This window comes from Oratosquilla oratoria, chromosome 34 (assembly GCF_046742065.1).
Source record: "Oratosquilla oratoria isolate Oo_2021 chromosome 34, ASM4674206v1, whole genome shotgun sequence".
In the NCBI taxonomy this organism is placed as follows: domain Eukaryota; kingdom Metazoa; phylum Arthropoda; class Malacostraca; order Stomatopoda; family Squillidae; genus Oratosquilla; species Oratosquilla oratoria.
The window spans coordinates 20,129,019-20,144,341 of NC_134810.1; the positions used below are offsets into that span (position 1 = coordinate 20,129,019).

A 15,323-nucleotide genomic window follows, 5' to 3' on the forward strand; every position below is an offset into this window, starting at 1 on the left:
ATCCCAGTGAAGAGTGAAATAGTGTAACGACATATACGGACGATAGAACTGGAGTGTGGGGACGGAGAGAAAAATATATATAAATGTTGAAACGTGACAATACACAAGTACACACAAAATAATCACACACATACGCACAAATATGTAAACACACACACGGGACACCACGAGCATAGCTCCCCTTCCCGTAAAATACAACTAGGTAAATACACACACACACAAAACACGCCACTTCTTAGGTTTTGATAAACACACACGCACGCACACAAAACAGAAATACAAACACACACGCACGCACACAAAACAGAAATACAAACACACGCACGCACACAAAACAGAAATACAAACACACAAACACACACACACGGCCCGGTGGCTGATTGGTAAAGCACTGGCCTCACAAGCCGGAGAACCGGGGTTCGATTCCCCGGCCGGGCGGAGACAAGTTGGGTTTGTCTCCTTTCACGTGTAGCCCCTGTTCACCTAGCAGCGAGTAGGTACGGGACGTTAGTCAAGTGGTCTCAGACCTACCCAGAGATTTGCTAATAATGAGCTCTGAGCTCACTGCCGTAGGGTGATGTCTGGCTGTCTCGAAAAGAGGCTGCAGCAGATCCGAGGTGAATACACACACACACACACACCTTCTAAGGCTTTGCTAAATTCAATTCGCCAGTTGATTCAACAAAGAAGCACATAAGATTGCAGGAAAATACACCTACAGCAACAACACTGCCCGTTCGTCATAAAATGAATAATCTAAAAGAATAAAGAAATCACGAACTGGCCCGACGTGGCTCTTCGACCGTTTGCAGGAAGTTCCCACTCTGTCTTTTCGATCAATTTCCAGAATAAAAGAAATAAAAAGTTTGGTGAATTTTCACTCGTTTGTTAATCAGAATTTATTAATAAAAACATTTGTAGTAGTAATTCATTCCACTCTATACATTTCCCCCCCAATTTCATGCACGTTTCTAAAGGATATACGTGATTGGCTAGCAAAAAGTCTTCAGTTACAAGTGACGACAAACCTATGACGTAATGTCGTCCTCGCAGATTCGCAAGGACATAATTCTGTGATTATTATCCATCACCAATAAATCAATAAAAACAAAAATGTATTAAGCACCAGCCCATATTGTTTAAAGGTATAAATAAACCCCTTTGACAGTTGTGACGTCATGACCGGTATCGTATTGCTGTGTGTGCGATTCACTATGGTCTTGGATTACGTGTTGGTCACATGATCAACAGTTACTTCCTTCCCGAATGAGAGCTCAAACCTTGTATATTGCCCGACCTATAGTTATTGCTGTGACCTTGTACACACGCACACCTAAACTTGTTAGCGTGCGTGCGTGCGTGTGTGTGTGTGTGTGTGTGTGTGTGTGTGTGTGTGTGTGTGTGTGTGTGTGTGTGTGTGTGTGTGTGTGTGTGTGTGTGTGCGCGCGCGTGTGTGTACGTATTATGTGTGTGATTCACCGTGGTCTTGGAACACGTGTTGGACTCGTGATCGACAGCTATTTCCCTCTCGGAAGAGAGCTCAGAGCTCATATATGACCGATCTATGGCTAATACTGTGACCTTACACGCACACACACACCCAACTTCCCACCCACGAGAGTTGGAGTAACAACCCGCAGCGCAGCGATACTGAAATTATTTCAGCCCTGGGCGGGATTCGAACCCGGACCGCCGTGGTGGCGACTGGGAACTCTACCCCCGCGCCACCAAATCGTGTGTGTGCGTGCGTATGTGTGTGTGTGCGTGCGTGTGTGCTTATTTGTGTGTGTGTGTGTACATGCGCACGCTCGCGCGCGCGTGTGTAATATAATGCCATTCGACGGCGATGGCACCACATAGCTGTGCTATTGCTTACGTGGTACTGATGGCAATATCGTCCTCTTAAAAGACGTCATAAAGATAAAATATTACATTGCAGGGCTGCAAGAAATACAAGCAAACTCAAGAAAAAATACAACCCTTCACTCACACATTGTTATCTACAGAGAATATGATGGTCAAAAACTGAAATCACGCTAAACATATCATTCCTTATTTTTATTAACTCATGACGCCTCTAGAAACCAGCCTCGCTTTGAATGATGCATAGTTCCATTTTCTGTGGACGAATCTGCCACAAATCAAACTAAACAGCGCACTAGAATTATAAATTTAACTGCAAAGAGATTATTCGCTTATTGATTTTCCAATCATCTTTAATTTTTGTCGCTGAACATAAAATCATATTTATCCCCATTCTTTGACGTTACAAATATCACACAGTGTATCACCAACACTAATAAGATATATATACATTTCTTTTCATACGGATATACATACAGACAGTGACGTTCGACTGTCTGGGCTCGTCGTTTCCGAGTAAAATTTTATGACGTCACATCTCGAATAGTTTTGCGCCAAAGTTCAAACCATTATATCAAACAAGAGGACATCACATGAAGCTTATAAAACCACAGCACCGAACAACGAAAAGGAACAACTTTTTCAACGCCAGAGTGATAAACCAGTGGAATAGCCTTTCTGAAACTGTAGTTGCCAGTTCAAGTGTAAATGCATTCAAAAATAACTATGACAACTACATGAAAGTTTTTATGAGAAGAGGCAACCTATGAGCCATAGCTCCCTAGCCTCTTAACTATTACTACGGTAAGCAATTACTACGGTAAGAACGTTCCGGAAAACTAACTGTCGCTCATCATTGCATCCGTGGATAATGCTTTACGCAATCTCCCTTTTATTCAATAACATGTGACACCTTTCCCAATGTTCCCTATCCCACAGGGTTAATTAACTGATCAGTACTATCTTCTCTAAAGATTCGCTTCCAGTACAGTTTTTTCTATTAAATAATTGGTATATAGGTACTTAGTTGAATACACTGGATGAATTTTTCTTTAATGTCCAAATGAATAAAAGCCGAGAGTGGACAGGGTTGACAACTGAAGAATTTTGGATGGCCAATTGTGCCGTGACCTTGCCTAACTTCTCAGTGCCCCCCACCCCCTACCTAGGCTATCTGCTGGATCCATGGCAGGATAGGATCGCAGAGCTTACCCACCCACTGCATTCTAGCCCCAAATCAACCTAATTTCACTTTTGGCTGCCCCCCTCACCCAGACACACAATCCTATCTAGCTAGTCCATAGCAAAGAACTTGGGAAACACTCTAAAACTTACCTTATGTACAGTGCAAATGGATTTGTCCAACAGTCTGTCGACCGCAAGTGAATCGTGTTCTTGGGGGCTTATTCATGAAACCAGTGATGGAAGAAGTAGGTTTTGGGAACCAGGTGATATATGTTAAAAAAAAAAACCAGGATAAGTGATATCTCCATTAGTGCAGAGACTGTACACAAACGAAAAAAAACAATGGAATTTGATATGCTTTCCCCAAATCTCCGAGACATTTCCATCACTGATTGGACTTTCACACAACAATACTTCCAGTCATCTCACGATTAGCACAAATATATTTGGAAGGACACCATGCCTCTTTAAAAAGCACCAGGACCAACAGTTTTCACGAAAAAAATAATAATACAACAAACACCCACACTCGGCACAAACTAATTCATAACTAAGATGGTACTCTCTAATTTTGTTTTCGTTATGAAGAAATGCCCTGTGATCGGCTGAAACCAGTCACGTGTTTCAAAACAGTAAGGTCATTGGCTGAAACAATAATGTATTACATGAAACCTCCGCAAGATGGCTTGCCTGTGAGTCCGCAAACAAATATTAAACAAGAGACAGTTGTCACTGCATGACGAAAATAAGGATTATTTTCTTTGATTGCATGAGAAAAATCTATCAAATGAATTTAATTTTTTTATTTTTCTTAATTTCCAAGATGTTTAGCTGTTCTCTAGAATCGTTTCCTAAGGAAGATGGCTATTCACTCGCAAACAAGTTGTAATCTAGTAACGAAAGTCAAACTTACGAGTATTTTCATCAATTGCATGAGAAAAAGCGTGTGTGTGTGTGTGTGTGTGTGTGTGTGTGTGTGTCACAGAGAGAGAGAGAGAAAAATACATACAACCATCGCCTACACACAAAACTATTATCCTTTCCTATCACTGACAGTTCTCAGATCGGAAAGAGAAAATCCCTCTTAGACCTTCAGGAGCAATCTCCTGTTCTTCCTCCTCCCCTCTGAGGCTTGTTCCCGGGACGGGTGTCTAATCCCTTGTCAATGTGAAGTCTTGTACCGCTTCTTCTCGCAACTCCACCTACTTCCCCTTCACCCTAAAGCAGCTTCGACTGTTTCGTTAGCAGTGCACAGCATTCGGTGAAAAATATCAGTGTCACAGGTTCCCGTAAGCAGCTTCTTTACTTTTATTTTTGTATCGATGAGACGGACGAGTATTTCTTGCGTTGTACTCTTCGTGTAGTCCGTTTGTGAGTGTCAGTGAAACCCCTTCCCCCCTCCCCCTACTGGTACATTTCCATAATACAGTCTTTTAATGGGACCAGTCTCATACGAATGGTTGGTAAATTGTGTGAGCGCGTGTTGATTAAGAAGATTTCGAGGGGAACAGAGGGAGTAACTGGGAGAGGAGCAGTGTAATTGAGTGTGGGTTTAGGAGAGAACGAGGGTGTGTGTGTATATATATATATATATATATATATATATATATATATATATATATATATATATATATATATATATATATATATATATACATATATATATATATACAGTGAGACATGTGTGGAAAATATTTAACAAGCAGTAACAATTATTTCGTTAAGGTTGCGTTGGGCAGGCATTTTCATAGACTCGGAGAGGGTGTAGAATACGGTTGACAAAGGGGGGGAAGGTCAGGAACCTACGCCAGGAGACGCATAACTGCGACCGAAGCCGTCACCTTTCCACTATTATGTACTTTAGTGACTGTTAGGGCAGGTATAAGTCTGAATCAGAGAGAAGTGCGCGATTCGAGCCCACAACTAAGCGAATGCGAGACCAGTACGCTTCCTATGACGCCACCAGCGAGCAAACCTTAAGTGTGAATGGGGCGGAAGTGCGCTGTCAACATTTTTTACACGAGAAGCAGGGTATGGGTTATCATCGGGAATGAAGAAAGTAGCTGGAGCAGTGTCGGGGTTGTGATGTCGCCATGGTTATTCAACATGCACACGGGTTTTGTTGCCTCGAGTTCCATTGACAAGAAACCGGGAGCTCCACAGTGGCTGGCAACAACCTTCGAACTCCCCCGTAGACCTCTCTGGGAAGAAACGTAGGAACTGTTGTGTTGTATTAGTGTGGGGCAATTTCTACGTTACCTTCTTATAGGAGGAATATTGTGGGAGAAGTCTCCAGTTGTAAGACTTCCTTATGTGAAAGGGGTATATATGTTTTTTTCTGCAAAATTATCACATACTTCCATAGGTCAGTTCTTTGTTAATGTCTCATTGTTAGTACATTTTAGAACCAAGGATCTTTGTTAGTCCAAGTGAGGAACCACTTCGTCTCGGTTTGGGTCAATCGGTGGCTGGTAGGGTGCAGCAGGCTCGAGAACAATGTCAGGGTTGCAGTCGTTTAACTGTTTATGTTTCTCAAGGTCGTTGACGAAGGAAGGTGATAATCACTTTGTGGGGAGGGTGGGTAGTTGCTCTGGTGTTGCCATTGTAGATTGCTCTCCGGTTTGGCTGGAGAAGGAGCTCTTCGCTTTGTTCACAAGGAAGTGTCAGGGGCGGGGCGGGAATGCAACAAAAGTACTAATTTTGGGAGGACTTGTTAGTTATCTATGTCATTATTATTCACACAATACTTGGGTGACCTTGCTGGGGGTGGCCCTCCAACCAGGTTGGAACGGTGGCAGGGTGAGGGGAGTGCATTTTTGAAGCACCTTTTCTAGCCTCCTTCCCCTGATAAGTGAGCAGGGTGGATCTTAAAGAAGGCTGCTCAGTTGCACAAACGGTTGCCGAACTGTAGTGACCCCAGTCCCATTACAAATTGACTACGGGGCCTTCACCACCGCCCATGTGGGTTGTGACTAGAGGCTTCCAAAGACCACCTTCTGCGCCCCCCCCCCTCATCACGCACCATCATAGGAGGACTTTTGGATGTTAGGTGGAGGAATGGCGTAATTGTTGGATAATGAGAGGAGAGTTTAATCATTGTATATGCTGCCTGTATCAGTCACTGCCTCACATTTGGCAACCTCCACATAGAAGCCGGTCCTAAGGGGCATCACGTGGAGGTGGTGGTGGTGGGGGGGGTGGCACCAGTTGGTCCTTCTGATGGATGGGGCGAAGAGGAGAGAGTAGAGACTGCAAAATATTGGACTGAATGCAGAGAACTTATGAATGGATGACAGCTCGATGGGATGCTCTTCTCATCAACTTCGTAACTCATTTTCATGAGTGGATGAGGAGGGTCGTCATATGGTGAAACGGTGGTGGCAGACTATCTCCTGCTGTAGGCCCCGCTGTGAAGGAGCTGTGCCTCGCTGTATTGCTTTCGACCCCAAGCAGTGTGGCGGGTGAGAGGGTTTCTTCATCCCCGAGGTACTACAATGGGAGGAATGATTAAATGTGTTTTATTTTTCATTGGATTTCTCCCCGTCTTCTCCTTTTATGCATGGGAGGACGGAGAGTGGGGGTCGCCGATTTGATGAAACGGCCTTGCTGTGGATGTGCTGTGACTTGCGACACTGCCTCTGACCCAGGGCAGTGGACAAGGTGCAGGGATGACCCGTCATCCAGGAGGTGCTAAGATAAGAGGAAGGGTGGAGGGGAGTGGAGTGTATTTAGGGATGGAATGGGTGGGAATGATTTTATGCCTCTTTCTTTTTGGCTACCTCCCTTGAAAGGGGGAAAGACCTTGGTATATGTACGTATGTATTTTTCATTATGCTATTTATGATTTGTGTGCTCGCGTGTGTGCGCGTGTGTATATATAAATGTATGTATGAGTGCATGTATCAGTGTGCACGTGTGCACGTGTGCAGAGCCCTTACATGCCTAAGTGCCGCCCCCTTGAATGTGCCGCCCCAGGGCATATCAACCAACCCCCCCCGCCCCCATGGCGGTGATGAGTAAAGGGTCTCTGTGACAGACGGCGTGAATCTGTCTGTAAAGATGACATCTTGGGATTTTTTTTTTCTTTTTTTTTGGGGGGTAAGTGGGTTGTTTATTATTCTTCATAATTATTTTTTGTCAACAGGCTGAAGAAATGGGGCTTCCTTTTTGTGCCATTTTGCGAGAAGAAAACGGGGGTGAAGGGAACCTGCTCAAGGTTGTCCGTGACCTCTGGAACGGAAAGGCCAGATGCTACGGGGAGTTTTGCCATTGTGTGTTGTAGTGCGTAGAGGGAGGGTGCCAGTGATTTGGCACTATCCCGGCACAATATCTTAAGTGCCGCCCCAGGGGATATGAACCCCCTGCCCACCCACCCCATGTGAGGGCCCTGTACGTGTGTATAAGTGTACGTGACTTTGTGTGTGTGTGTGTGTGTGTGTGTGTGTGTGTGTGTGTGTGTGTGTGTGTGTGTGTGTGTGTAAGTGTGTAAGTGTGTGTGTGTGTGTGTGTGTGTGTGTGTGTGTGTGTGTGTGTGTGTGTGTGTGTGTGTGTGTATTCACTTGGTCTTTGGATCACGTGTTGGACTCGTGATCGACAGCTATTTCCCTCCTGGAAGAGAGCTCAGTGTGTGTGTGTGTGTGTGTGTGTGTGTGTGTGTGTGTGTGTGTGTGTGTGTGTCTGTGTGTGTGTGTATTTACCTAGTTGTATTTTACGGGAAGGGGAGCTATGCTCGTGGTGTCCCGTTTTCGTATCTCATTTTATCTAAACTACTTTTAAATTCATGTATTGTTTTTGCACACACCACTTTCTCATCTAACTTGTTCCAACTGTCTATTACTCTGTGAGGAAAGCTGTTCTTTTTCACATCTCTTCTATAGCTGTCTTTTTTTATTTTCTTTCCATGTCCTCTTGTATTTCTATCATCCCATTTTATCAGAATCTCTCTATCAGTAATTTCTATGCCTTTCATGATTCTGTAAATAGCTATCAAATCTCCTCTCTCTCTTCTTTGCTCTAGTGTCTGTAGTTCAAGTTTTGCTAGTCTCTCTTCATATGATAGTTTTGAGAGTGTTGGTGCCAATTTTGTAATTGCTCTTTGTATTCTTTCAAGTTTTTTTTATACATTTTTTTGTACTTGGTGACCATATCGTTGCTGCATATTCCAATCTTGGTCTTATCAGAGTGATTAGAATTTTCTTCACCATTTCTTCATCCAGGTATGTAAATGCCACTTTGATTGTTCTTATTAAATTATAAGTTTCTCCAAAAATCTTATTTATATGTTTCTCAGGTAACATATTATTTATAATAATGACTCCCAGTTCCTTCTCATTTTCTACTTTTTTTTATTTCTTCTTCTCCCAACTTGTATGATCCTGTTATTCTGTTTTTTGCTTCTTCCAAATTCCATTATACTACACTTTTTAGTATTGAACTCCATCTCCCACTTCCTACTCCATTCCCAGACTTTATTTAGATCACTCTGTAGTGACTCACAATCTTCTTCCGTGTTCACTTTTTTCAATAGTTTTGCATCATCTGCAAAAAAAAAGCTCATATAGCTTTCAATTCCTTCATCCATATCATTAATATATATAGCAAACATAATTGGGGCCAGAACTGTTCCTTGTGGAACACCGCTTATTACTTCATTCCCATTTTGAGTGTTGATCTCTTATCACTACTCCTCATTTTTATTTCTAGCAAAAAGTCTACCATCCAATTTAGCAGTTTGCCCTGTATTCCTCCTTCAGTTTCTAATTTTCTTAAGCAACTTCTTATGTGGTACTTTGTCAAAAGCTTTTTTAGGTCTAGAAATGCACAATCAGCCCATCCATCTCTTTCTTTTATTATATCTATTAGTCTTGAATAGAAACATATTAAATTGGTGACGCATGATCGTCCTTGTCTGAATCCAAATTGCCTTGGATTGAGCACATTGTTTTTTTTCTAAATATTCTACCCATCTATTTTTGACAATTCTTTCACAATTTTTTGCTATTGTACTTGTTAGAGAGACTGGTCTATAGTTGGTAGGGTCTTTATTTCCTCCTTTATACATAGGTACTATATTTGCTTTTTTCCAATCTTCTGGAACTTTACCTTCTTTCAAGGAACTGTTTATCATGCTATGTATTATGTCTGCTAGTTCATTCCTGCATTCTTTCAAAATCCAGTTTGCTATTTCATCTGGTCCATGTGATTTTCTGACATCAAGATTACTCAAGTGTTTCAATATTTCATTTTTTGTTACTTCTATTTCTTTCATAGGGGGGACTTTCTCTTTCCATTCGATCTCTTCAGGTTGTATGTCCCCTTGTAAACCCGATTTAGAATGTTTGTTTCATAATTTCCGCCATTTCAATTTCCTCTGTGTATTTAACTCCTCCTTGTCTTAATTTCTCCAAATCTTGTTTGTTTTTCAGTTTGTTGTTTACAAATCTGTAGAATAGTTTTGGTTGATCTTTACATTTTTCTATGACATCTTTTTCATATTTTCTCTTTTCCTCTCTGCACGCTTGTACATATTCATTTCTATAACAAGTATATATTTTCCATTTTTCTGGTCTTTTGTTTTTCTTCAATTTGGTCCAAGCTTTGTCTCTTTTGTCTTTTATCTCCCTACAACTTTTGTTGTACCAGCATTTTACATATTCTTTTTCTTGTTTTTGTCTTGGGACATACTTTTCTACTCCTTTTTTTTTTTTAGATTTTTGTCAAAATATTCCATTTCTCTTCTACTGTTGTATCTTTTTTGTGTATTCTTTCCCAGTTTTCATTTTGGAAGAATTCTCTTATTTTATCAAAATTTGTTTTTTTATACGTCAATCTTCCTTTTCTATATTGTTCATTTCTTTTCATGTATTTTTTCTCATTTATTTCTAGTTCTATCAATATGTGGTCACTTTTGCTTATTGGTGCCTGGTATTCTATCTTTTCCACTATTTTAGGTTCTGATGTGATTATTAGGTCTAGTCTCGATGGTTCTTCTTCATTTCTATACCTAGTGTTCTCTTGTATCCATTGTGTCATTGTGTGGTCAATAATCATCTCAAGTAGAACATTTCCCCATGAGTCGTCTCCACCCTTCACTGTCATCTCTTCCCAGCAAATTTTTTTGCAATTATAGTCGCCCATCATAACTATTCTTCCTCCATCTTCCATTATCTCGTTTAGTGTTACTCTTGTGTCTTCTAACATGCTTTTATGTTCATTCTCTTCCCATGAGGCTGTTTTGGGGAGCACGTAGTTTATTACAAACTTTCTGCTCTTCTTATCTCTATCTTCTACTTCTATCATTATCATCTCTACTCTATTGTTCCCATATGTGACTCTCTTCACGTTTATATCCTTCTTAGTCAGGAACATAACTCCACCCCCTTGTTTTATCTTTCTGTTTTCTAATCCAATGATTATATGCATTGTGTCCTATGCTGTTGGGTGGTAGTGGGCCTTTTAATTTTGTCTCAACAATTCCCATTATGTCTGGATCTTTTTCTTTCAGATATTTGTTCAGTTCATTCAGTCCTGTTATTAATCCATCTATATTTGTGTAGGATACTCTTAACTTTCTGTTATCTCCATTGTATTCTCTGTTTCTTTTGTGTTTCTCTCTTTTATGCTCCATTTCTTCAATTTCATATTCACTACTCTCCAGTAGAATTCTTGTTTTTCTGTCTCCGTTCTGGTCTCGTTTTTTTTCTTAGCTTCATGTCTATTCCTTATTTCCTCCTCTCTTTCCTCTTTATTCATTTCCCTTTTTATCCATACCTTTTTATATTGTTCACTTGTTGGTAGTTTCCCTGTTTTGGATAAGATATTCTCAGCCGTAGTTTGTGACCTGAATTTAATGTTAATTGGTCTGGTCTTGTCTGTACTATATTTCCCTAGCCTGAATTTCTCTTCGATTTGTTTCATTATTATTTCTGGTTCATTTTCCTGAACTAATTCTAGTAAATTTCTTACTTTTTCATTTTCCTCTTTGATTCTTGTGGTTCTATCTGGGTTATGTTTCTCTTCCATTCCTAATATAAATTATACATTTCTTTCTGTCTGCTAAGTCTCTTACTATATTCTCCTTCTGTCTCATCACTTTAATAACTGAGTCTTCAGTTTGTTCATTCACATTTGCTGTCTGATTATGTCAGTGAATGGCAATTTTGCTATTTTCTTGGATTTTTTTCCAACCCTCCTTGTTCTCCTTATTATTCTCCTTTAAGACTTTATTCTCTTCTTTTACTTCTTTTAACTGTTTTTTTTAATTCTTCAATTTCCTTAGTTAAGTTTTTGTTCGCCTTCTCTAGTTCTTCCAATTTTTCAACCCTCTGCACAATGTTGTTAACGTGACCGAACCTAAATTCCCAGTGCTCGATCATCTTATCGAGTTTCTCTTCTAGTCTTGTTAATCGGGGGGGAGGGGGGGGGTTTGTGTCCCCCCACCCTCTTTAAATCCCTGGAAAATATTCTCATCATCTTCTACTGTATTGCTCTTATCTATACTTCTAATCTTTACATTTTTGTTAGACATTTCGTCATCGCTAAATTGGTCCGGACCTCGTTTGTTTAGATTTCGTCTGCCTGCCTGGGCCAAGTCCTCACCTTCCTCATTTCCTTCCATTTCCCTCAGTAATCCCTCCCCTTCTCCTTTTTCCTTACTTTCCCTACACCACGAGCAATTTCCCCCCCCCACCCTGTAAGTACAATAGGTACTTCCTTTGCTTTGGGATCCACGAAATTTCACTTTTTCTTCAGAACGTCTTCTAAGCCGTCCGTTCGTTGAAGTGTGTGTGTGTGTGTGCGTGCGTGTGCGTGCGTGCGTGTGTGTGTGTGTGTGTGTGTGTGTGTGTGTGTGTGTCTGTGTTGTTGTGTGTGTGTGTGTGTGTGTGTGTGTGTGTGTGTGTGTGTGTGTGTGTGTGTGTGTGTGTGTGTGTGTGTGTGTGTGTGTGTGTGTGTGTGTGTGTTTACCTAGTTGTATCTTACGGGAAGAGGAGCTATGCTCGTGGTGTCCCCTCTTCATATCTCATTTTATCTAAACTATTTTTAAATTCATGTATTGTTTTTGCACACACCACTTTCTCATCTAACTTGTTCCAACTGTCTATTACTCTGTGAGGAAAGCTGTTCTTTTTCAAATCTCTTCTATAGCTGTCTTTTTTTTATTTTCTTTCCGTGTCCTCTAGTATTTCTGTCATCCCATTTTATCAGATTCTCTCTATCAGTAATTTCTATGCCTTTCATGATTCTGTAAATAGCTATCAAATCTCCTCTCTCTCTCTTCTGTGCTCTAGTGTCTGTAGTTCAAGTTTTTCTAGTCTCTCTTCATATGATAGTTTTGAGAGTGTTGGTGCCAATTTTGTAATTGCTCTTTGTATTCTTTCAAGTTTTTTTTATACATTTTTTTGTACTTGGTGACCATATCGTTGCTGCATATTCCAATCTTGGTCTTATCAGGGTGATTAGGATTTTCTTCACCATTTCTTCATCCAGGTATGTAAATGCCACTTTGATTGTTCTTATTAGATTATAAGTTTCTCCAAAAATCTTATTTATATGTTTCTCAGGTGACATATTATTCATAACAATGACTCCCAGGTCCATCTCATTTTCTACTTTTTTTTATTTCTTCTTCTCCCAATTTATATGCTCCTGTTATTCTGTTTTTACTTTTTCCAAATTCCATTATACTACACTTTTTTGTATTGAACTCCATCTCCCACTTCCTACTCCATTCTTGTACTTTATTTAGATCTCTCTGTAGTGATTCACAATCTTCTTCAGTTTTCACTCTTTTCAGTAGTTTTGCATCATCTGCAAAGAAGCTCATATAGCTTTCAATTCCTTCATCCATATCATTAATATATATAGCAAACATTATTGGGGCCAGAACTGTTCCCTGCGGAACACCGCTTATTACTTCATCCCATTTTGAGTGTTGGTTTCTTATCACTACTCTCATTTTTCTTTCTTGCAAAAAGTCCTCCATCCAATTTAGTAGTTTGCCCTTCAGTTTCTAATTTCTTAAGCAACTTCTTATGTGGTACTTTGTCAAAAGCTTTCTTTAGATCAAAAAATGCACAGTCCGCCCATCCATCTCTTTCTTGTATTATATCTATTAGCCTTGAATAGAAACATATTAAATTGGTGACACATGATCGTCCTTGTCTGAATCCAAATTGCCTTGGATTTAACACTTTGTTTTTTTTTTTTTTAAATATTTTACCCATCTACTTTTGATAATTCTTTCACAAATTTTTGCTATTGTTATTTTTAGAGAGACTTGTCTATAGTTTGTAGTGTCTTCTTTATTTCCCCCTTTATATATCGGTACTATTTTTGATTTTTTCCAATATTCTGGTACTTTTCCTACTTTCACGGAACTATTTAGTATGCTATGTATTATGTCTGCCAGTTCATTTCCTGCATTCTTTCAGTATCCAGTTTGCTATTTCATCTGGTCCATGCGATTTTCTGACATCAAGATTATTCAAGTGTGGTTAATATTTCATTCTTTGTTAACTTCTATTTCTTCCATAGGGGGGGACTTTCTCTTTCCATTCGTTCTCATTCAGGTTGTATGTTCTCCCTTGTAAACACTGATTTAAAATGTTTGTTCATAATTTCCGCCATTTCCATTTCCTCAGTGTATTCAACTCCCTCCTGTCTTTAATTTCTCCAAGTCTTGTTTGTTTTTCAGTTTATTGTTTACAAATCTGTAGAATAGTTTTGGTTGATCTTTACACTTTTCTATGATATCTTTTTTATATTTTCTCTTTTCCTCTCTGCACATTTTGTACATATTCATTTCTATAACAGGTATATATTTTCCATTTTCAGATCTTCTGTCTTTTTTTCGTCTGGTCCAGGCTTTGTCTCTTTTGTCTTTTAACTCCCTACAACTTTTGTTGTACCAGCATTTTACATATTCTTTTTTCTTGTTTTTGTCTTGGGACATACTTTTCCACTCCTTTTCTTGTAAATTTTTGTCAAAATATTCCATTTCTCTTCTACTGTTGTTTCTTCTTTGTATATTTCTTCCCAGTTTTCTTTTTGAAAGAATTCTCTTATTTTATCAAAGTTTGTTTTTTCATACATCATTCTTCCTTTTCTGTATTGTTCATTTCTTTTCATGTATTTTTCTTCATTAAGTTCCAGTTCAATCAATGTGTGGGTCACTTTTTACTTATTGGTGTTTTATATTCAATTTTGTCCACTATTCTAGGTTCGGATGTAATTACTAGATCTAGTCTCGATGGCTCTTCTTCATTTTCTATACCTAGTGTTCTCCTGTATCCATTGTGTCATTGTATGGTCAGTAACCATCTCAAGTAGAGCGTTTCCCATGAGCCGTCTCACCCTTTACTGTCATTTCTTCCCAGCAGATTTCTTTGCAATTAAAGTCGCCCATCATAACTATTTTTCCTCCCTCTTCCATTATCTTGTTTAATGTTATCTTTGTGTCCTCTAACATACTTTTATGTTCACTCTCTTCCCATGAGTTTGTTTTTTGGGGGCACATAATTTATCACAAACTTTCTGTTCTTCTTATCTCTGTCTTCTACTGCCATCATTATCAATCTCTACTGTATTCTTTCTATATTGTGACACACTTCCGTTTATATCCTTCTTAGTCAGGAACATAACTCCACCCCCTTCCTTTTTTCACTCTGTTTTCTAATCCAATAATTATATGCATCATGTCCTACACTGTTGGGTGGTAGTGGACTTTTTAATTTATTTCTACAATTCCCATTATGTCTGGTTCTTTTTCTTTCAAATAATCATTCAGCTCATTCAATCCTGTTATTAATCCATCTATATTTGTGTAAGACACTCTTAGTTTTCTGCCACTTCCATTGTGTTCTCTGTTTCCCTTTTGTTTTTTCTCTTGTATGTCGACATTCTTTAGTTTCATATTCACTACTCTCCAATAGAATCTCTCTTTTTCTGACTCCGTTCTTATCTCGTTTTTTTTTCCTTTGCTTCAAGTCTTTTCTGTTTTTCTTCCTCTCTTTCCTCTTTATTCATTTCCCTTTTTATCCATACCTTTTTATATTGTTCACTTGTTGCTAGTTTCCCTGTTTTTGGATAAGATATTCTCAGCCGTAGTTTGTGACCTGAATTTAATCTTAATTGGTCTGGTCTTGTCTGTACTATATTTCCCTAGCCTGAATTTCTCTTCGATTTGTTTCATTATTTCTGGTTCATCTTCCTGAACTAATTCTAGTAAATTTCTTACTTTTTCATTTTCCTCTTTGATTCTTGTGGTTCTATCTGGG

At 39.4% G+C, this 15,323-nt stretch overlaps 1 non-coding gene across 1 annotated transcript; it reads left to right on the forward strand.

Annotated features, from left to right (window-relative positions):
- The first annotated feature begins 366 nt into the window (after window positions 1–366).
- Window positions 367–444, forward strand: TRNAV-CAC (transfer RNA valine (anticodon CAC)). Its single transcript has one exon. It is a non-coding gene; the product is annotated as a tRNA-Val (tRNA).
- The last annotated feature ends 14,879 nt before the right edge of the window (window positions 445–15,323 follow it).